A 24252-nucleotide genomic window follows, 5' to 3' on the forward strand; every position below is an offset into this window, starting at 1 on the left:
TTGCCATCTGTTCCTCGCAACCCCTCCCTACGTGTGCTTTGTGTCTCTGCTCGAAATATGTTATCCTGTCTCATCCCATGAGTTGATCGTGAATTGCTTGATCTTCGAGAAGATCGATTCCTGTAGGGTTTCTTTCTGTCGTCATAGTTGGATGTAGATCTCGATGGCAAGGATGTCAAGACCAATATGATGCAATGGATCAACATCTTCAAGAAATGCAGTTGGATCATGAAGATCGTGTTAGTCTGTGTCCCCTCTGTCTTCTTATCTCACGTCTTGAATCTCGGGACGAGATTCTTGTTTAGTGGGGATGAGTTGTCACAGCCCTAGCTTAGACCTTGTCTGTCTTTGCATAAGCATCCATGCATGATGTTTAAATTTTATGAAACCTTGAAATGGGGATCGATTAAACCCTAGCACCAGAAAGAATTCAATAGGATGAAATAAAATCTTTTTCAAGAACCCCAAATGCCCTTTAAAAATGTTCATTATTTTCTTTAAAGGTGAAAACCTCTGCCAAAAATCATGAGCATAATTGTTGGCCATTTAGGGATTTTTGAATTAACCCATATTATATTTGAATTGGGGAATTTGAATTTTATAAACATTTTAAATGCTCCAAATATTCTAAAATCACCTGAGGGCCTCTGGATTAATTCATTTAGTGCCCATATTCATGTTCAGAATTTAATAAAATGATTTAGTTCTAAAACTAAATCAAAACAGAGAGGAAATAAATAGAAAACTAAAACAAAAGAAAAAGGATAGAATACCTACACACACTTACCTAGCGCTCACCTGGAAGCCCATCTGGCTGGCCCAGCCCACCAGGGGCAGGGAGGTCTTCTTCCTCCCGCCAGTCGGACGCACAGCGCGTGCCCGACGCTCGCACGGCCACCGCATGCCACCTCTAGCCTGCCTGCTCTCTCTCTGCATGGTTCTAGATGACGCCACGCACCCCCTGACCTCTCTCTCTCTCTCGCACCGCAGCCTCTCCCCTCCCCTGGCTCCCTCTCTTTCACTGGCCGAGCGGCACCGTCGCTGCCCTTCGTCGCCCTCGTAGCCACCGGCCCTCCCTCGCTTCCCCGACTGGTGCATGAGCTCCGCGACGTCATCCTAGACCCCCTTACCGAGCCATGCCCCGCCGGACGCCCTCAAACGCCGACCACGCTGTCTTCTTCAACCTCGGTCCGCTGAGATCGACCTCGCCGCCCTGCTCAGCTCCGACCTCCCCCGAGCCCCCTTCACCGGACGTCGAAACCGCCGTGAGCTTCTACGCCGCCTCCCCCTCTTCTTTGCTTTGTTTGCGCCCTCTAACCGCCTCCTCCAGCGGAGCCGAGACGCTCCGCCGCAAGAGGTCATCGCCGGCGTTGCTCCGGCGCACATTTGGTTGCGCCAATGTGCCAAACACGCTCACCGCACCGCGTAGTACCTTGCCCGCGCTTTAGTTCACACATTTGCCCACTACAGTCGCGCCCCCGTGCACAGCCGAGCTCCGGCCGCCGCCCAAGTGCTCGGCGTCGTCGACTCCGGGCTCCCCACGACCAGCTGCTGCCTCCCCTGGATGCGCGGGAGCACAGGCTCCCTGCTGGTGCCCTCAGCGCGCCCAACTGCTGCCCCTAGTGCCACTCCGGCGAGCCACCGCCGCTCTGGTTGGTCGCCGTCGGCTAAATGCCGGCGGGTTGGCCGCTTTGACCGCCGGTGGTTTAGCCCCGGTTGACCAGGGGATTTGACCCCCCTGGGTCTATGACATGCGGTCCCCGCCCGACTAATTAATCTAGTCTAGGTTTAAATTTAATTAGTTTAACCTAGGTTAGTGCTAATTAAACTAGGTTAGTTTAGTTAGACCCTGACACGCGGGAACCACTAGTCAGGTTTGACCTGGACCGTGCCCCGTTGACCTGCTGACGTCATGACGATGTCATGCTGATGCAGTAATCCTTTTCTGGAATTTAAATAAATCTTAAATGATTTATTTATTTCAGAAAATATCCAAAACTTTGAAAAATCACAGAAAATAATCTATAACTCCAATGGAAATAAGTTATATATGAAAAATGATCAGAAAAATATGAAGAATCTGTTTATGCCATGTTAATGCATGTTTGAGCAAGTTAACATCACTGTTTAGGACAAACAATGTAAGTGGCATTTGTTTATTCACATATGAAGTTTGAATTTGAACCTTGGGTTCAAACCAACTTCATCTAATCTGGACTCTAGTTGCATTAGCTCAGACACAAGCATATTGCTATGTCATGATCATGCATCATATTGTTGCATTGCATTGATTGTGTCCTTCTCTGTTTGCCGGTAACCATCCCCTCTCAATAGACGGTGTTTCCGATGACGTGATCGATGACACTGATGAAGAGCTATATTATCTTCAGAAGTGCCAGGCAAGCAAAACCCCCTTGTTCATTCTGATACAATCCCACTCTCTCGCTCCTGGTCTCTTTTACTGCATTAGGACAACAACGATTCAACTGTTACATGCTGCGGTAGTTGGACCCCTTTCCTCTGCATGACCTGTCATTGCCACAGTAAATAGATGAAACCCACTAGCATGAGTAGGAGTTGTTTGAGCCCTGATGTGCCTACTCATTCATGTTTGTTTGTCATGCCTGCTACTGCTTAGAGTTGAGTCATGTTTGATTCATCGGGGATGAATTGGAACGGTGATGAACATGTCCTACTGTGTGAGAGCTAAGTGTGTGAACACAATTTGGTAAAGGTAGCGGTGAGAGGCAATGTAGGAGTACATGGTGGGTTGTCTCATTGAAACCGTTCTCAGGAACTGAGTTCTGTGTTTGTGATCCATGAACAGCTACTACCACTCATTGGGATCCTTAATTGAGCCTCTCGACTTATTAACTGCCCTAGTCCTCTGTCCAGGAGTTGCAACTAGTTTCTGGTGTTTATAGGATATGTGTTGGCGGCCGTGCGTAGTGCTGACCCTAGGGGTGGGCTTTGATGCGGTAGATACACCATGGCACGGTGTACCGGGCACCCGTTTGGTGTCTTGGGAACCCTGCAGACATCATTTGGGGCTGTGAGCGAAACTCCGGCCGGATCTCCTCGCGGATGGAACCCGAATAGGCGATAAACCTGGACTAGAGACTTGTGTGGTTAGTCAGGTCGTGGCCGACTCCCTCACCAGGCTTCTGCTTGAAGGTTGCCGAGATACACGACGTGTACATGGTGGTAAGTGGCGAGAGCGTGTGTGAAGAAGTACACCCCTGCAGGGTTAACATCATCTATTCGAATAGCCGTGTCCGCGGTAAAGGACTTCTGGGTTTCCTATAATAGTTCATAGACAAGTGAAAGTGGATACTCTAAAATGCGCAAGATAAGCGTGAGTGCTATGGATGGCATTCTCATAGGGACATGGGAGCGGATCCATAGTGGTGTGTTGATATGGTGAATATGCGGACTCGTGTGTGCCACCTCAAAAGAGTTGCTTGCAGTCGTAGTTCAGGTTAGCCACTAAGTCAAAGCTGGCTTGCTGTAGTCAAACTCCACCACCCCCCTTTGTTGATACCGATGCATATATAGCTAGTTCTGATGTAAGTCTTGCTGGGTACATTTGTACTCACATTTGCTTAATTTATGTTTTGCAGAGAGACTTCAGTCTCGCTAGTAGTTCCACGTGGACTTTGACGTTTAGCTTGTTACCTCAGCTAGAATCTTGTGCCCTCGGCAGGGTCTTGTAGATAGTCAGGCTTCTCAGCCTTATTCTTTTGTAGTTGTCTGTACTCAGACAACTTAAGCTTCCGCATGTGCTTGTTGCTTGTATGCTCTGTATGTTGGGTCATGTGACCATGTTTGTAATACTTGGCTCCTCGGAGCCTAATGAATAAATACTTTGAGTCATAGAGTTATGTTGTGATGCCATGTTGTATTTACACATATCGAGCATATTGTGTGTATGATTGAAATGCTTGATATGTGTGGGATCTGACAACCTAGTTGATTATACTTGGTAGCCTCTCTTATGGAGAAATGTAGTCTTGTGCTTCCATGAGCCATAGTAGTCCGCTACAGCCCGGTTCACCGGAGTCCTGCTAGCCCAGCACTACTGCTCTGGAACACTTGACTGGCCGGCGTGTGATTCACTTCGTTCCTGTGTCTGTCCCTTCGGGGAAATGTCACGCGGTGACATCCGGAGTCCTGCCTAGCCTGCTACAGCCTAGTTCACTGGAGTCCTGTTAGCCCAGTGCTATAGCCCGGATTCGCACGCTACTGACCGACATGCTCGATGTTGATTCATGTATGCCTGTCCCCATAAGTTAGTGCCACTTTGGGTTCACGACTAGTCATGTCGGCCCGGGTTCTTTGTCATATGGATGCTAGCGACACTATCATATACGTGAGCCAAAAGGCGCAAACGGTCCCGGGCCAGGTAAGGTGGCACCCGTGGGAATACCATGCGTGAGGCCGCAAAGTGATATGATGTGTTTCATGCTAGATCAGTGTGACTTAGGATCGGGGTCCTGACACCAGACCAACCTTACATGACCACGTTCATGAGACCGGTTCCACTGACAGACATGCAACTTGTTTTGCATAAAGGTGGCTGGCGGGTGTCTGTTTCTCCAACTTTAATTGAATCCAATTTGACTACGGTCAGTCTTTGTTGAAGGTTAAAACAACAAACTTGACGAAAAATAGTTGTGGTTTTGATGCGTAGGTAAGAACGGTTCTTACTAGAAGCCTGTAGCAGCCACGTAAAACTTGCAACAACAAAGTTGATGACGTCTAACTTGTTTCTATAGGGCATGTTGTGATGTGATATGGTCAAGACATGATGTGATATATTTTGATGTATGAGATGATCATGTTTTGTAAAAGTTATGGGCAACTGGCAGGAGCCTTATGGTAGTCGCTTTATTGTATGAAATGCAATCACCATGTAATTGCTTTACTTTATCACTATGCGTTAGCGATAGTCGTATAAGCAATACTTGGCGGGACGACAACGACGCTACGATGGAGATCAAGGTGTCAAGCCGGTGATGATGGAGATCATGACGGTGCTTTGGAGATGGAGATCACAGGCACAAGATGATGATGATGGCCATATCATGTCACCTATTTTGATTGCATGTGATGTTTATCTTTTATGCATCCTATTTTGCATAGTACAGCGCTAGCATTATAAGATGATCCCTCACTAAATTTGAAGGTATAAGTGTTCTCCCTGAGTGTGCACCGTTGCGACAGTTCGTTGTGCTGAGACACCACATGATGATCAGGTGTGATAAGATCTACGTTCACATACAAGGGGTGCAAGACAGTTTTGCACGTGCAGAATACTCGGGCTGAACTTGACGAGACTAGTGTCGGTGTCAAAACTAGCGAATCTCGGGTAGGAGGTCCAGAACTGTGCGTCTAAGGCTGATGGTAACAGGAGGCGGGGGACACAATGTTTACCCAGGTTCGGGCCCTCTCGATGGAGGTAATACCCTACTTCCTGCTTAATTTATCTTGATGATATGAGTATTACAAGAGTTGATCTACCACGAGATCGTAGAGGCTAAACCCTAGAAGCTAGCCTATGATTATGGTTGTTATCCTACGGACTAAACCCTCCGGTTTATATAGACACCGGAGGGGGCTAGGGTTACACAGAGTCGGTTACAAGGGAGGAGATCTACATATCTGAATTTCCAAGCTTGCCTTCCACGCAAAGGAGAGTCCCACCCGGACACGGGACGAATTCTTCAATCTTGTATCCTCATAGTCCAACAGTCCGGCCAAAGTATATAGTCCGGCTGTCCGAGGACCCCCTAATCCAGGACTCCCTCAGTAGCCCCTAAACCAGGCTTCAATGACGATGAGTCCGGCGCGCAGATTGTCTTCGGCATTGCAAGGCGGGTTCCTCCTCCGAATACTCCATAGAAGATTTTGAACACAAGGATCGTGTCCGGCTCTACAAGACAAATTCCACATACCACCGTAGAGAGTATATTATTCCACAAATCTAATCTGCTGACAACTTTTCATAACGTGACGTCTTGCTGTGGCCTGGTCATTACAAACCGTTTTCCCTGCCTGCCACTGCATGTGTTGCGAGGCGGTTTTATTGACACGTCTTTGTCGAACTAGAGATCGTGTTCCCCTTATCATGGGATTCTCATCAATACGGATATGGGTAACCCAACCGCGCCATCAATCGCGACGCTTGGGGAATAAGAGATTTTATGGGGCAAGTAGGGAGGCGCACAGTTTCTACTGCCTTTATAAACGGTCAAGGACTCCTCTTTTTCACCCACGCCTTCTTCTTACCCTGCCCATCCATTCTCGTGCACTCGAGCTCCAGCGCCCAAGTTCTCATTTTCTCCGCAAAGCCATTCCAAACATGTCTGGAGCGGGAGGCAAGTGGATGGTCTCCTCCGTTATGGAGGAGAACATTACAAAGGTCCGGGAAGCCGGATACCTGGCCGCAGACATCGCGCACCGGCTCCCAGACACGGGGCAGATCATCCCTACTCCAGAACCCCATGAGAGGGTTGTATTCCTCACCCACTTCGTCCGCGGGCTGGGATTTACCCTCCACCCATTTGTCCGCGGGCTCATGTTCTATTACGGGCTGGAGTTCCATGATCTGGCCCCCAATTTCATCCTCAACATCTCGGCGTTTATCATCGTGTGCGAGGCCTTCCTCCGCATCAAGCCCCACTTCGGCCTGTGGCTCAAGACCTTCAACGTGAAACCGAAGGTGGTGGTCGGCCAGCAAGCGGAGTGCGGAGGCGCCATGGTGGGAAAAATGCCCAACATCACCTGGCTCGAAGGCTCCTATGTGGAGACCATGAAGGGGTGGCAATCTGGGTGGTTCTACATCACCGAGCCGCGCGATACCAACTGGGTGGCGGCCCCCTGAATTTCAATCCGGCATCCCCATGCGGCTCACCTCCTGGAAAGAGAAGGGTCTATCCTAGGGTTCATCGGTGGAGCTGACCGGACTCCAGAACTATGTTAAAAATATGATAAGCAAGAAAATCAAACTTGTCAACGTGGTCCAGGTCATGGTCTTCCGCTGGATCCTTCTGTGTCAAAGACAGGCATTCAATATGTGGGAGTTCGACCCGGCCAAGCACCAGACGCCGTGAGAGCTTTTCGACACGACGCACCAAGACGTCTGGAGGGTGCTGTTCAGGGCCGCCGAGGTACCTCCTCCCCTTACCAAGGATCGCGGACTCAGCGCAAAGCGCCCTGCCAATCCGGTAAGCTCTTTATATCTCATAAGATGTTCCTTTCCCCAGTATAATCATGTGAGGGATCTGAGCCTCCACGCCATTTTAACAGGACTGGGTAGCGACGGCGGAGCAGATCGATTGTCCGGCCCCACTGCTCGAAGATCTAGCAAGGGCTCTCTTAACGGAGATGCTGGTTCTGGCACCCTATGAGGCGCCGGAGAAGAAGGCCAAGAAGAAGGCCGCGGGGACCAGAAAAGGTCTCCGGCACAAGGTCGTATCGGACTCATCGTCTGAAAACACCGATGCGCACTCCTCCCACGAAAACGAGGAGGATGAAGAGGAAAGTTCTCCCCCCAGCCGGGGAGACAAGAAAAGGAAGGCCGCCCCATCTGGGGAGGCCGAAGTGTCCAAGAAGGGAAGGACCCTCCTTCTGGACTACTCCACAACAGCCGCTTACATCGACGAGGAGTGGTTGCCCAGGGACAAGCCCCTGGCGAAGTCGTAAGTATTCGGATACTATAATAATTCTGGTATATTTTGTTTTATTACTTCTTATCATGTCAAACATGATCATGCAGTCCATCCAAAGCCCATATCGACGTATCCTCTTCGGATGAGTCTTTGGGCCAGTCGGTGATGAACATTGATTCACTCCCGACAGCCACCTCCCCCCGGCCCACAGACGGCATCGGGGTGTTGTCTCAAAGGGCACCGACTGGGCACATGGGGGGCAAGACTCCCGTGGGCTCTATTGACGGGGGCCGCAACAAGTTTGGTCCCCAGCGGGATACTGCGCCAAAACCTCTAGTGGTTCCGTATTTTGTCAGGCGACCCCTTGCGAAGGGGGCGAGCCATCTGTGCCGATGGCCTTTGTCCATCCAGAGGCATCGGACAACTTGCTGGAAGCGCTTCGCGGTGCTTCCATTGACGAAGAGCACCACACTATCATGAGTGCGGTGGTCGAGAAGGTTCGGCCGCCAAAAGCGGACTGATTGAAGCCTGTGCCAACCTCCTAACAGGCTTTGAGGTAAGTAATCAAATTATGAGAAAATATCATAGTATAGACAGTAGCCTGATGCTCTGTTTGGTGTTCGCAAAGAAAGGACGAACAGAGGATCAAATAATAATCACAAGAGTCTAATCAGAATATGTCTATGTGAATAAGCAGGCTTCGCTGCTGGCCGCTGCCGCTCGTACTGCGGAGGTCTTCGGACTGAAGCGGGACCATGAGCGGTCCGAGGAAGAGCTCGGCCTTACCAAGAGGCAGCTCGAAGAGAACAAAGGTAAGTGATACCCCGTCTGTATATTGATAGAGAAAAAAAATAAAGTGGTTACTAGATCATGGGATGATCATGAATTTTGCTAGGGGCCACGACCGAAGTGGCGGCCCTGAAGAAGGCGCTGTCCAAGGCCGAAGACAGAGCGGCCCAGGATCGCATCGAGCGCGAGAAGCAAGAGGCCCGAGTCAGCGAGGTTCAGCAAGAGCTCCAGGATTTCATCAAAAAATACGAGTCCTTGGAGCGTGACTCTAAGAAGCAGGGGTCCGAGCTTGTGAAGGCCCTCGAGAACACACAAAATGCCAAGGCCGAAGCTCAAAAGGCCCTCCAGGAGATTCATGCGGCCAAGAAGATAGCGGCGAGTAAGGCATTCATTATGAAAAGCAAGCATGTGAAGGAAACTTTCCTTTTACTTACCCGAATTCGGAGCTCTCCAGGAGCGTTCGCAGATCTGCCTAGTAGCGTATCGGATGCTGCGGAGTTCTACCGGGCCGAGGAAGGGAGCTCGACGGAAAAGTTTTTCTAGTATCAATATACTGGGACCGAACATCTGATGCCCTTGAGCGACCAGCTGAAGCAACTAGTTGAGCTTCACAAGGCGGCCGAACTGGCCATGAAGGGTCTCATAGCCCGGATGTGGCCTGGCGAGCCCTTGCCTGGCAGCTACTTCGGCCTGGTAAAGCAGCTTGTGAATGCCTGTCCACGGCTTGAAGTCATAAAGCGGTCCGTCTGCATTGAAGGTGCGCAGAGCCTTTGCCCGTGCGAAAGTGCACTGGGCGAAGATGGACGCCGAAAAGCTGGTGAAGGAGGGGCCACCGAAGGGCAAGGAGCATCGCCTCCCCGAAAAGTATTATGACAGTGTCCTGAAGGGTGCCCGCCTTGTGGTGGAGGAATGTACTAAGGATGTAATATTTGAACGAATGTACTCACCTGATCCTGTAATATGAAAACGAGTTCATCTATGCTATATAACGCTTGTCGATTTAAAATATTACCTTATGTTCGGCCGTTTATAAAATCTGAGAGTTGGCCAGTCGCCGGCTTCTACCCCCATGTAACTAGTACTGAGGTGTTCGGGATTAATCTTAAACACTCTTCATCCAAAAAAAATTTGGTCCTTTAAGGAGGTGTTTAGCGCAGCGAACAAGGCAACCGGACTATACAGCTTTATCACTCTCACTTAGCCATAGAAGTCTATAATTTTAAATTTTGGCAAAGCCCCTAGTATTCGGAAGGCCGTACTTGGGGCGCTATATACGCCTAAATCGGACAAGGCCGATTCCTCGCCCGAAGCGGAAAAAATCTTAGGATTTTAGACCTCTCGAACAGCGACCAACTCTCGCCGCATCATGACAGTCAGTTTTCGGCTTTCTCTACTGAGGTGCTCGTCCGGAAGAACCGGGACACAATCACAGTAGTTCTCCCAGTGCTACCTTAGCCGATATAGCGGAACGTAAGGTACCAAAACATGGGAGCCGGGAAAACCCAACTATTGACCCAAGACATGATTCAGAGCTAATGCATATAATGCTGTATGTTTGGGGTGCCGCACTGTCGAAAGTGTTCGGACTTTTCTTGCCGTGTTATGGGGTACACTGAAGCCCCTGGCGCACTGAACGTACCAGAATGTACGGGTGCAATTTGTCATAAATAAGCAGACAGGTAGGACTATTTGACATGTCCTATCCATGGGCAGGCTGCGTGTGGGTATGTAAAACAGGTATAGCGATCGTTATCAGAGACCACCTGGGGATTCCCTTGTACGTCAAAGCTTCTTGCTTCCTTGGTGTTTCCTTCCCGTGATGGGTTCGATAATCAGGGTATCAGAGAGGCCTTCAGAGAATAGGGTCTTGAAAGGAAGAAAATGGTAAAGATATACGGGTCCTGAGGCAGTTGGGCCGCATTGTGGGCCGTGCCATAGCCGTGCCTCCGCCTATGCCCATGGTATCTTGAGTGCATAATTATGGATGCGTGGCGCAAATTTTTCCGCTTGACTGGGACTGGGACGGAGGCCGGATTGCTAGGCGAGCTCATAACGTGCCGGGCGATCCTGTTGCAGGGTACTCCGGACTCGCTTGAAGGTGTCCGGGGGCTTTATCGCTGAATTGGCGGTTTGCCTCAGAAGGCTGCTTTGTACTGCTGCTGCGAGGGCTGCAGTGTGCTCCTCTGTACGGAGCGAGCGTTCTGTGTTTCCATTAACTGTTATAACCCCGCGAGGTCCTGGCATTTTGAGCTTGAGGTATGCATAATGCGGTACCGCATTGAATCTGGCGAATGCGGTTCGTCCGAGCAGTGCGTGATAGCCACTGTGGAAGGGGACGATATCGAAGATCAACTCCTCGCTTCGGAAGTTGTCCGGGGATCCGAAGACCACTTCCAGTGTGATTGAGCCCATGCAGCAGGCCTCTACACCTGGTATGACACCTTTAAAGGTGGTTTTTGTGGGTTTGATCCTCGAGGGGTCGATACCCATTTTGCACATCGTATCCTGATAGAGCAGGTTCAGGCTGCTGCCACCGTCCATAAGGACTCGAGTGAGGTGAAATCCGTCGATGATGGGGTCAAGGGCCAATGCGATAGAACTGCCATGACGGATTCTGGTAGGGTTGTCCCTGCGATCAAAAGTGATCGGACAAGAGGATCATGGGTTGAACTTTGGGGCGACTAGCTCCATCGCATAGACGTCCCTTAGTGCACGCTTCCATTCCCGCTTGGGAATATGGGTTGCGTATATCATGTTCACTTTTTTCGCCTGGGGAGGAAATTTCTTCTGTCCTCCTGTGTTCGGCGGTCGGGGCTCCTCCTCGTCATCGCTATGCAGCCCCTTTTCCTTGTTTTTGGCATTAAACTTGCCGGCCTGTTTGAACACCCAGCATTCTTTGTTGGTGTGGTTGGCGGGTTTATCGGGGGTGCCGTGAATTTGGCACGAGCGATCGAGTATGCGGTCCAAACTGGACAGGGCCGGATGGCTTCTCTTGAACGTCCTTTTCCGCTGACCAGATTTAGAGCCACTGAATCCGGCATTGACTGCCGTGTCTTCGGTGTTGTCACCGTTGTTGCGGCGTTTATGTCTGTTGCGACGTGGCTTGCCGTTGCTATCTCTGGCATCTGAATTGCGAGGATTTCTTGATGTGTTGTTGCCGCGAGCTAGCCAGCTGTCCTCGCCCACACAAAAGCGGGTCATGAGTGTCGTGAGGGCTGCCATGGACTTCGGCTTCTCTTGGCCAAGGTGTCGGGCGAGCCACTCGTCACGGATGTTATGCTTAAATGCCGCTAAGGCCTCGGCATCAGGACAGTCGACAATTTGGTTCTTTTAGTTAGGAACCGAGTCCAGAATTTCCTGGCTGACTCCCCGGGCTGTTGGGTTATGTGACTCAAGTCATCAGCATCTGGTGGTCACACATAAGTGCCCTGGAAGTTGTCAAGGAATGCGTCTTCCAAGTTCTCCCAACTGCCAATGGAGTTTGCCGGCAGGCTATTCAGCCAATGCCGAGCCGGTCCTTTGAGTTTTAGTGGGAGGTACTTGATGGCATGTAGATCGTCACCACGGGCCATGTGGATGTGGAGGAGGAAATCTTCAATCCATACCGCGGGGTCTATTGTACCATCATATGATTCAATGTTTACGGGTTTAAACCCTTCTGGGAATTCGTGATCCATTACTTCGTCGGTGAAGCATAGGGGGTGTGCGGCGCCTCTGTGCCGGGCTATATCATGACACAGTTCGTGCGAGTCTTGTCTGCTGTATTCGGCCCGGCAGGATTTGCTTTTAGTATATCCGGCATGACGGTCGTCGTCACGCGTTGGGGCGCGCCCCCGTGATCCGTAGATCGATCTTGTATGTCCTGCTTTGTTTTCCAATATGTCTTGCAGGTCCTGCGTGTAGCCCTGGGCCTTGCTGTTTTTGTTTGACTGGCGATGGGGTGCGGGCTGGACTTCAGGCTGATATGCCGCTTTGTCTCGGCCACGAGGTGGCCGGTCAGCCGCATCATGCGCTGGTAGTGTAGGTTTTAATGCTTCCTCCTCGAGTTGGGGTAGCAACCTGCGCTTTGGGTAACTTTTGGTTGGGCGCTCGGTTTCGTATTCCTCGGCTGCCAGGACCTCGGTCCATCTATCTGCTAGCAGATCTTGATCAGCTTGAAGCTGCTGCTGCTTTTTCTTCAGGATTTTTGCTGTGGCTATAAGCCGGTGCTTGGAGCGCTCCTGCTCGACGGGATCCTCAGACACGATGAATTCTTCGTCGCTGAGGCTCACCTCGTCTTCGGAGAGGGGCATGTAATTGTCATCCCCTAATTCTCCGTCTGTCGCCTGTTCCTTAGGGCTCGCTTTCCCATCCTCCCGCTCGAAGCCTGGCTGGAGGGGATTGTCTTTGTCTTCGGCACTGTCCGTAGCGTTTTTGTCTCTTGTGCCGGTATCGCTGCTTTTGCTATGGCGGGGCTTAGAGCGGCGTCGATGACGCCGGTGCTTAGATTGCTTCTCGAGGGGGTTATCCTCCGTTGCCTTATTGCCATTTCTTTCTTTGGGGGTGTCCACCATGTATATATCATATGATGAGGTGGCTGTCCAGTGCCCTGTGGGCGGTGGTTCCTGTTCTTCTCCTGCATCGTCGTCCATACCGTCGATGTCTTCGGAGCCGAAAGCAAGCATGTTGGTTAAGTCGTCGACAGTGCCTATTAAGTGGGTGGTGGGTGGGGAATGAATTTCGTCGTCCTCTTCCCACACTAGCCAGACATAGTTCGGCCAAGGGTCTCCTGACAAGGAGAGAGACCTCAATGAATTTAGCACGTCGCCCAAGGGTGATTGCTGAAAGATATCCGCGGAGGTAAACTCCATGATCGGTGCCCAGTCAGATTCGATAGGCACGGACGCAAGCGGTTCGGAGCCTGTGGACAAGGACGAATCCAAGGGCCCGGTAACACAGGTCTCATAGGAGGTGAAGTCAGTATTCGGCTCTATCGCCGCTGAGTGTGCGACCTTCATGGCGGGGTCCATCCACCCGTCCTCGGACGGCACGATCTACTCTGGATTGGGGGCCGGAGTAGCAACAGGTGTGATCTCACGAACACCATCCGACGGCAGAGCTAAGTCATTCTCGTCGTGACTGCGCGGCGCACCTGACATGGGATCGAATCCGTCGAAGATCAAGTCTCCGCGGATGTCGGCAGTATAGTTCAAGCTTCCAAACCTGACCTGATGGACAGGGGCGTAGCTCTCGATCTGGTCTAGATGGCCAAGCGAGTTGGCCCGTAGTACGAAGCCACTGAATACGAAGACCTGTCCGGGGAGAAAAACCTCACCCCGGATCACAGTGTTGCAGATGATCGAAGGAGCCATCAAGCCTTTATCGTGACGGCACAGTGGAACTCTCAATGAAAGCACCAATGTCGGTGTGAAAACCGGCGGATCTCGGGTAGAGGGTCCCGAACTGTGCGTCTAAGGCTGATGGTAACACGAGGCAGGGGACACAATGTTTACCCAGGTTTGGGCCCTCTCGATGGAGGTAATACCCTACTTCTTGCTTGATTGATCTTGATGATATGAGTATTACAAGAGTTGATCTACCACGAGATTATAGAGGCTAAACCCTAGAAGCTAGCCTATGATTATGATTGTTGTTGTCCTACGGACTAAACCCTCCGGTTTATATAGACACCGGAGGGGGCTAGGGTTACACAGAGTCGGTTACAAGGGAAGAGATCTACATATCCAAATCGCCAAGCTTTCCTTCCACGCAAAGGAGAGTCCCACCCGGACACGGGACGATGTCTTCAATCTTGTATCCTCATAGTCCAACAGTCCGGCCAAAGTATATAGTCCGGCTGTCTGAGGACCCCCTAATCCAGGACTCCCTCACCTAGCATGTGCATACATGGCCTCGGAACACTGAGACCGAAAGGTCGAACGTGAATCATATAGTAGATATGATCAACATAGGGATGTTCACCATTGAAAACTACTCCATCTCACGTGATGATTGGACATGGTTTAGTTGATATGGATCACGTGATCATTTATATGACTCGAGGGATGTCTATCTAAGTGGGATTTATTAAGTAATATGATTAATTGAACTTGAATTTATCATGAACTTAGTCCTGATAGTTTTTGCATATCTATGTTGTAGATCAATGGCCCGTGCTACCATTCCCTTGAATTTTAATGCATTCCCAGAGAAAGCTAAGTTGAGAGATGATGGTAGCAACTACACGGACTGGGTCCGTAACTTGAGGATTATCCTGATTGCTGCACAGAAGAATTATGTCCTTGATGCACTGCTAGGTGCGATGCCTGCTGCAGGATCAACTCCGGAATGTTATGAATGTCTGGCAAGCTAAAACTGATGACTACTCGATAGTTCAGTGTTCCATGCTTTATGGCTTAGAATCGTGACTTCAAAGATGCTTTGAATGTCATGGAGGATATGAGATGTTTTAGGAGTGGAAGTTAATATTTCAAGTAAATGCCCGAGTTGAGAGATATGAAGTCCCCAACAAGTTCTATAGCTGCAAGATGGAGGAGAATAGTTCTGTCAATGAACACATACTCATAATGTCCGGGGAGCATAACCACTTGACTCAGCTGGGAGTTAATCTTCCTGATGATAGTGTCATTGACAGAGTTCTTCAGTCACTGCCACCAAGCTATAAAGGCTTCGTGATGAACTATAATATGCAAGGGATGAACAAAACGATTCCCGAGCTCTTTGCACTACTCAAGGCTGCGCAGGTAGAAATCAAGAAGGAGCATCAAGTGTTGATGGTTAACAAGACCACTAGTTTCAAGAAAAAGGGCAGAGGGAAGAAGGGTAACTTCAAGAAGAATAGCAAGCAAGTTGCTGCTCCCGGGAAGAAGCCCAAGTCTAGACCTAAACCTGAAACTGAGTGCTTCTAATGCAAATGGATTGGTCACTTGAAGCGGAACTGCCCCAAGTATTTGGTGGATAAGAAAGATGGCAAAGTGAAAGGTATATTTGATATACATGTTATTGATGTGCACCTTACTAATGCTCGTAGTAGCGCCTGAGTATTTGATACTGGTTTTGTTGCTCATATTTGCAACTCGAAACAGGGGCTACAGGTTAAACGAAGATTGTCTAAGGACGAGGTGACGATGCACGTCGGAAATGGTTCCAAGGTCGATGTGATCACCGTCGGCACACTACCTCTACATCTACCTTCGGGATTAGTTTTAGACCTAAATAATTGTTATTTGGTGCCAACATTGAGCATGAACATTATATCTGGATCTTGTTTGATGCGATAAGAGAAAAATGTTTGTTCTATTTATATGAGTAATATGTTTTATGGTCATGCACCCTTGATGAGTGGTCTATTTTTGTTGAATCTCGATCGTAGTGATACACATATTCATAGTATTGATGTGATAGTGCAACTTATTTGTGGCACTGCTGTTTAGGTCATATTAGTGTAAAGCGCATCAAGAAACTCCATGCAGATGGGCTTTTGGAATTACTTGATTATGAATCACTTGATGCTTGCGAACCATGCCTCATGGGCAAGATGACTAAGACTCCGTTCTCCGGAACAATGGAGCAAGCCACTGACTTATTGGAAATAATACATACCGATGTATGCGGTCCAATGAGGGTTGAGGCTCGTGGCGGGTATCATTATTTTCTGACCTTCACAGATGATTTGAGCAGATATGGGTATATCTACTTAATGAAACACTAACATTTGAAAAGTTCAAAGAATTTCAAAGTGAAGTGGAAAATCATCGTAACAAGAAAACAAAGTTTCTATGATCTGATCGCGTAGGCGAATATTTGAGTTACGAGTTTGGTCTTCATTTGAAACAATGTGGAATAGTTTCGCAACTCATGCCACCTGGAACACCATAGCGTAATGGTGTGTCTGAACGTCATAACTGTACTTTATTAGATATGGTGCGATCTATGATGTCTCTTACCGATTTACCACTATCGTTTTGGGGTTATGCATTATAGACAACTCCATTCACCTTAAAAAGGGCAACATATAAATCTGTTAAGACGACACCGTATGAACTGTGGTTTGGCAAGAAACCCGAGCTGCCATTTCTCAAAGTTTGGGGTTGCGATGCTTATGTGAAAAATCTTTAGCCTAATAAGCTCGAACCCAAATCGGAGAAGTGCATGTTCATAGGATACCTAGAAGAAACTATTGGGTACACCTTCTATCATAGATCCGAAGGCAAGATATTTGTTGCTAAGAATGGATCCTTTCTAGAGAAGGAGTTTCTCTTGAAATAAGTGAGTGGGAGTAAAGTAGAACTTGATGAGGTAATTGTACCTTATCTGGAATTGGAAAGTAGTTCATCACAGAAATTAGTTCCAGTGATGCCTACACCAATTAATGAAGAAGTTAATGATGATGATCATGAAACTTCAGATCAAGTTACTACCGAACCTCTTAGGTCAACCAGAGTATGTTCTGCACCAGAGTGGTAGGGTAATCCTTCTCTGGAAGTCACGTTACTAGACCATGACGAACCTACGAACTATGAGGAAGTGATGATGAGCCCAGATTCCACGAAATGGCTTGAGGCCATGAAATCTGAGATGGGATCCATGTATGAGAACAAATTATGGACTTTGGTTGACTTGCTCGATGACCGGCAGGCCATAGAAAATAAATGTATCTTCAAGAATAAGACTGACGCTGATGGTAATGTTACTGTCTACAAAGCTTGACTTGTTGCAAAAGGTTTTTGACAAGTTCAAGGAGTTGACTACGATGAGACCTTCTCACCCGTAGCGATACTTAAGTCTGTCCGAATCATGTTAGCAATTGCCGCATTTTATGATTATGAAATTTGGCAAATGGATGTCAAAACTGCATTCCTTAATGGATTTCTTAAAGAAGAGTTGTATATGATGCAACCAGAAGGTTTTGTGGATCCTAAAGGTGCTAACAAAGTGTGCAAGCTCCAGCGATCCATTTATGGACTGGTGCAAGCCTCTCGGAGTTGGAATATACGCTTTGATAGTGTGATCAAAGAATATGGTTTTATACATACTTTTGGAGAAGCCTGTATTTACAAGTAAGTGAGTTGGAGCTCTATAGCATTTCTAATATTATATGTGGATGACATATTGGTAATTGTAAATGATATAGAATTTCTGGAAAGCATAAAAGGATACTTGAATAAGAATTTTTCAATGAAAGACCTCGGTGAAGCTTCTTATATATTGGGCATCAAGATCTATAGAGATAGATCAAGACGCTTAATTGGACTTACACAAAGCACATACCTTGATAAAGTTTTGAAGAAGTTCAAAATGGATCAGTCAAAGAAAGGGTTCTTGCCTGTGTTACAAGGTGCGAAGTTGAGTCAGACTCAATGCCCGACCATTTTAGAAGATAAAGAGAAAATGAGAGTCATTCCCTATGCCTCAACCATAGGTTCTATCATGTATGCAATGCTGTGTACCAGACCTAATGTGTGCCTTGCTGTAAGTTTAGTAGGGAGGTACCAAAGTAATCCAGGAGTGGATCACTGGACAGCGGTCAAGAACATCCTGAAATACCTGAAAAGGACTAAGGATATGTTTCTCGTTTATGGAGGTGACAAAGAGCTTGTCGTAAATGGTTACGTCGATGCTAGTTTTGACACTGATCGGGATGACTCTAAGTCACAAACCGGATACATATGAATGGTGTAGCTGTCACTTGGTGCAGTTCCAAGCAGAGCGTCGTGACGGGATCTACATGTGAATAGGAGTACATAGCTACTTCGGAAGCAGCAAATGAAGGAGTCTGGATGAAGGAGTTCATATCCGATTTAGGTGTAATACCTAGTGCATAGAGTCCAATGGAAATATTTTGTGACAATACCAGAGTAATGTCCTTAGCGAAGGAATCCAGATTTCACAAGACAACCAAACACATCAAGAGACGCTTCAACTCCATCCGTGAGCAAGTTCAGGAGGGAGACATAGAGATTTGTAAAATACACACGGATTTGAATGTTTCAGACCAGTTGACTAAGCCTCTTCCACGAGCAAAACATGATCAACACCAAGACTCCATGGGTTTTAGAATCATTACAATGTAATCTAGATTATTGACTCTAGTGCAAGTGGGAGACTGAAGGAAATATACCCTAGACGCAATAATAAAGTTGTTGTTTACATTTCCTTATATCATGATAAATGTTTATTATTCATGCTAGAATTGTATTAACTGAAAACTTGATACATGTGTGAATACATAGACAAAACAAAGTGTCCCTAGTATGCCTCTACTTGACTAGCTCGTTAATCAAAGATGGTTAAGTTTACTGACCATAGACATGTTTTGTCATTTGATGAACGAGATCACATCATTAGGAGAATGATGTGATGGATAATACCCATCCGTTAGCTTAGCATAATGATTGTTAAGTTTTATTGATATTGCTTTCTTCATGACTTATACATATTCCTTTGACTATGAGATTATGCAACTCCCGAATACCGGAGGAACACCTTGTGTGCTATCAAATGTCACAGCGTAACTGGGTGATTATGAAGATGCTCTACAAGTGTCTCCAAAGGTGATTATTGGGTTGGCATAGATCGAGATTAGGATTTGTCACTCTAAGTATCGAAGAGGTATCTCTGGGCCCTCTCAGTAATGCACATCAAGATAAAGCCTTGCAAGCAATGTGACTAATGAGTTAGTTGCAGGATGATGCATTACGGAACGAGTAAAGAGGCTCACCGGTAACGAGATTGAACTAGGTATGAGGATACCGACGATCAAATCTCGGACAAGTAACATACCGATGATAAAAGGAATGACATATATTGTCATTACAATTTGAGCAATAATGATCTTCGTAGAATATGTAGGAAGCAATATGAGCATCCAGGTTCCACTGTTGGTTATTGATCGGAGATGTGTCTCGGTCATGTCTACATAGTCATCGAACCCGTAGGGTCCACACGCTTAACGTTCGATGATGATTTGTATTATGAGTCATGTGTTTTGGTGACCGATGTTTGTTCTTAGTCTCGGATGAGATCAAGGACATGACGAGGAGTCTCGAACTGGTCGAGAGGTAAATATTGATATATTTGACGAAGGTATTCGGACACCGGAATGGTTTCAGGACGTTTCGGATATTTATCAGAGTATCAAGGGGTTACCGGAACCCCCTGGGGATATATTGGGCCTACATGGGCCATAGGGCAGAGGGGAGGCAGCCCACTAGGGGTGGCCGCGCCCCCTCGCATGGGAAGTCCGAATTGGACTAAGGGGAGGGGGCGCGCCCCATTTCCTTCTCCTCTTCCCTCTCCTCTTCCCCCTTTCCCCCTCCATGAGAAGGAAAAGAGGGGGGCCGAATCCTACTAGGACTTGGAGTCCTAGTAGGACTCCCCTCTCCTTGGCATGCCCCTGGTGGCCGGCCTCCTCCCCTCCTCCTTTATATACGTGGGCAGGGCACCCCTTGGAGACACACCCATTGTTCCAAGCCTTGTGTGGTGTCTCCCTCCATGGTTTACTCCTCCGGTCATATTCATGTAGTTCTTAGGAGAAGCCCTGCGTGGATCACATCACCACGCCGTCGTGCTGACGAAACTATCCGACGACCCTCTGCTGGATCAAGAGTTCAAGGTACGTCATCAAGCCGAACGTGTGCTGAACTTGGAGGTGCCGTTCATTCGGTACTAGATCGGTTGGATCGTGAAGACGTTCGACTACATCAACCGCGTTAACCTAACACTTCTGCTTTTGGTCTGCGGGGGTATTTGGACACACTCTCCCCCTCTCATTGCTATGCATCTCCTAGATAGATCTTGCATGATCGTAGGAAATTTTTGAAATTGCATGCTACGTTCCCCAACATCACAGTGGCAAAACGCTCAAACCAAGCATCGGGGGATTGCTTAAGGCCATAGAAAGGGCGACAAAGATGGCAAACCATGTCATCAGGAACTGAATACCCAAGTGGTGGCTACATATAAACCTCCTCATGCAACTCACCATTAATAAAGTCATTCTTAACATCAAGCTGAGATACACATGAGTGGAGAACAGAGGTCACGACGAGAAGTGTGCGGACAATGGTCATATGGGCCACAGGAGCAAATGTCTCATCATAATCACGACCATGCTCCTGCTGAAAGCCATGAGCCACAAGACGAGCTTTATAACTCTCAAGAGAACCATCAGAGCGAGTATTAATCTTATACACACACTTGCAAGTTATGGGACGCATGTGGGGAGGAAGAGAAACTAGATCCAACGTGCCGGTGCGCTCAAGTGCGGCAATCTCCTCTGCCATCACAAACTGCCATTCAGGATGAACAACAATATCACCATAAAAGGTAGGCTCAAGTACAACCGAAAGACCATATCAACTTTGAGAATAGCGGTCATGAGGAGGGCAAGCCTGAGCCCAAAGACAATAAGTCGGTTGCGACAAGGAGGACATCACACCTGAAGTAGATGGCACATCAGTAGAATCATCCAGAACACATGGATGACATGTATGATGAAAACAAAAAGTGGGACGAGAAGGAACAACTGGAGGTGATGGAGATGGGGAAGACATCGGTGATGAAGGTGGAGAGTCATGCGACAAGGGAGGAGAAGAAACCATAGGAGAAGGTGGTGGTGGATCTGCAATAGTGGGATGATAAGGAGTAGGAATACGACTCACAAAGGGGAGGTGTTTAGACCTAAGAGCACTCTTTGGTCATATGTCAGTCGAAGAGTGGTCTGGGACCCACCTCTTCGCGTGAATGGCAGGCCGAAGATGCATGGGAGCTCTCTTCGGATTATGTTAGGCCGAAGTTTTTTTTTTTGGAATTTAACTTATGAAGCCAACTGAATCCTGCCAACTGAATCCCACAAATCCTTTTTCGCCGTTGTTTCCCGCCAACATTTTCCCGCAACCTTTTCCCGCCATTCTGTCCTACCATCTTCTCTTGTCTACCTATAAAACCCCCTCCACACTAAGGTGGGTAACTAGTCCAGTGTAGTATCGTCAAGATGTCCGGTTATCCTTTTGATCGTAGTTTTCATCCTAGTATGAGCCAATGTCTTCTAAGGTTAGCCAACGATTTCAAGATAGGCAATAGGGTAGTTCCATGGGACGAACTCCTTAGTAGTGACACCACACTGAACGAGTTGGCTCATGCATTAAGTAGTAGATGTGGGTGGCCTGCAAGGACCTATGAGGAGATACAAAAAGAACTTCTCAGGTTGCATGGAAGGTGGAAGAAGCAACAGCATAAAAGTGCAACTTACCTAAAGATTGCAGCAGAGCATACTTATTTATGGACTGCCGATAGCGAAGACGATATCTTCATGCCCAGCACCAAGACCAAGAGTATCGCATCATTGAAGGGTAAGAGTACCGCATCGTCGAAGGACAAGAGTATCACATCGTCAAAGGGCAAGAGTGCTGCATCGACAGAGGATGACGATGATGCCCTCATGTAGTATGTAACCTGTATTTTTTAAGTTCAGCCCTACTATATAATTCAGATGTACTTGTATCTTAATTATCGGTTGCAGTGTCTTTGGAAATGTAACTGGATTAACAATGCGAATTAATACTAATATATCTATCGCATGCATAAAACGATATATGTCTCCAGACCAGATAGAAAAAAGTGCGATAGTAACACATACATGAAGCATGTCTCATACATAGATAATGACTCACACATGAGGATAGTCTGAAACTAACATAGACAATGAATAAAACATAGATCACCATATCACTATTGGGGACGATGACGAATATGGGTCTTCATCGGACGAGGATCGGAAGGTGATAAGCGCTTAGGCGGTGGACGAGGCTTACGACAACGACGACCATAGATAAACTCGTCTGTCACTGCCTGTGTCTCCTACATCGGTGGTGGTGGTGGAGTGTGAAAAACTTTCTGTGAGAAGTCATAAGTGTTTACAGCTTGGTCATCATCGTCGCTGTCGCCCTCTAAGAACAAACCAACACCACTAAGCATCGGTGACTGGACTGAATGCATGAACGGTTGCAACTGGCTGCCGAGCTGTAAAGTAAAACATGTGAAATGATTCGTGAACGTACAATGTTTAAAAGAATGTACAAACTTGTGTCACCTAGTTCCATTTGATGCTGCTAGTAAGAGCTCCTTGGCTGTGAAGGAGGTGGCTGCTGCCAGTAATAGCTCCCTGGTTGTGAAGGAGGTTGCTGCTGCCAGGAAGAGCTCCCTAGTTGTGAAGGTCGTGATTTTGAACGGTGCACAGAGGGTCGTGGTTCTGAATGATGCAAAGAGGGACGTGGCGAACGATGTGCTGGACGAGGAACTACAACATCCGAAGATCGCTACATGTAACAGCTGCGTAAATCCTGCGTAGCTTCTCATAAAACATAGTACATACATATTACAAAGTAAAACATAGTCCAGAGGCATTAAAAATTAAAACATAGTCCAGACATATTACAAATAAAAACATAGTCCTGACATATTACAAACTAAAACATAGTCGAGACATATTACAAATTAAAACATAGTCCAGACTAGTCTGATACATTATATAACTTGTGACTTATTTCTTCCTCGTCCTCCCCTTCAGCCTTGAATGCCACGACCACGTCCTCCTCTTGCTCTTGTTGTTGCAGTCATCAATGTGGAAGCACCGTCTTTGTCCAGGCTGGGACAATATTTCATCCTATGCCCATAAGCCGCGCACAGCAGACATTGTCTAGTTTGTCCACTAGCTTCAGATTGGTCCATATCATTTCAGATGCGACAGGTCTTACCTCTACCTGCTACTTCTTGAGCTTGCGTTGGTTTTCCCTTCAAGAGGAAAGGGTGATGCAGCAAAGTAGAGATAAGTATTTACCTTAGTTAAGAACTAATGTATCAATCGAGTAGGAGAAGAACACAAAAATCACCAATACCTGCACAAGCAATCAGACACTTGCACCCAACGCGATAAAGGGGTTGTCAATCCCTTCATGGTCACTTGCAAAGGTGAGATCTGATGGAGATTGATACATAAAATTAAACAAAAGATAAAATATTTTTTGGTTTTTTGGTTTATAGATCTGAAAGTAAAAGATTGCAAAATAGTAGATTGGAAACTAATATGATGGAAAATAGACCCGAGGGCCATATGTTTCACTAGATACTTCTCTTATGAAGGCAAATAATACAGTGGGTGAACAAATGTAACATCTCAATTTTCAATTTGGATGTTAATCATTGGGTCATCATATGCATCCATGATTTGTGCATTTTGAATTTATTTTATTTGGAAGTTTTGATCCTAGAAACCTTAAGCAACTCAAGGACCAATCAAGAGAGCTGGAGGTTTTCACAAAAATCCATTTTGAATTTTTCAAATTTGGTAATTGATCAAAGTGGTTTTATTCAAATTATTTTTTCCAATGATTTCAATTTAAATAAATGAGAGAATATAATATGACTTCTTCAAAAACAGCTGAGAAATAATGGAAATTTAATTTTGAAAAATTAGGTTAAATTAGGGAAAAATATGCATTTTTAAAAACTAGGGAAAAATATGCATTTAGCCCAGAAAAATGTTCACTTTGTCCTAAATACTAGGAGATGATGGTGAAAATTATTTCTGCAATTTTAGGATTTTTATGTTTCTTCACGGTGAAATAAAAAAAACATTTTCCGACAGAGCTGGGCCGAAGGCCCAGTCGGCCCGTCATGCCGTCGCGTTCCCCGACCGTGCGGGAGCCGGACTCGCCGGAGTCCAGGACCGAGCCGCCGCCGCGCGCCCCGACCCCCTCCCCAAGTCGGACACTGCGCCCCTCCTTATAAGCCG

Source organism: Triticum urartu, chromosome 3A (assembly GCF_056163025.1).
Source record: "Triticum urartu cultivar PI428250 chromosome 3A, HENAU_Tu73, whole genome shotgun sequence".
In the NCBI taxonomy this organism is placed as follows: domain Eukaryota; kingdom Viridiplantae; phylum Streptophyta; class Magnoliopsida; order Poales; family Poaceae; genus Triticum; species Triticum urartu.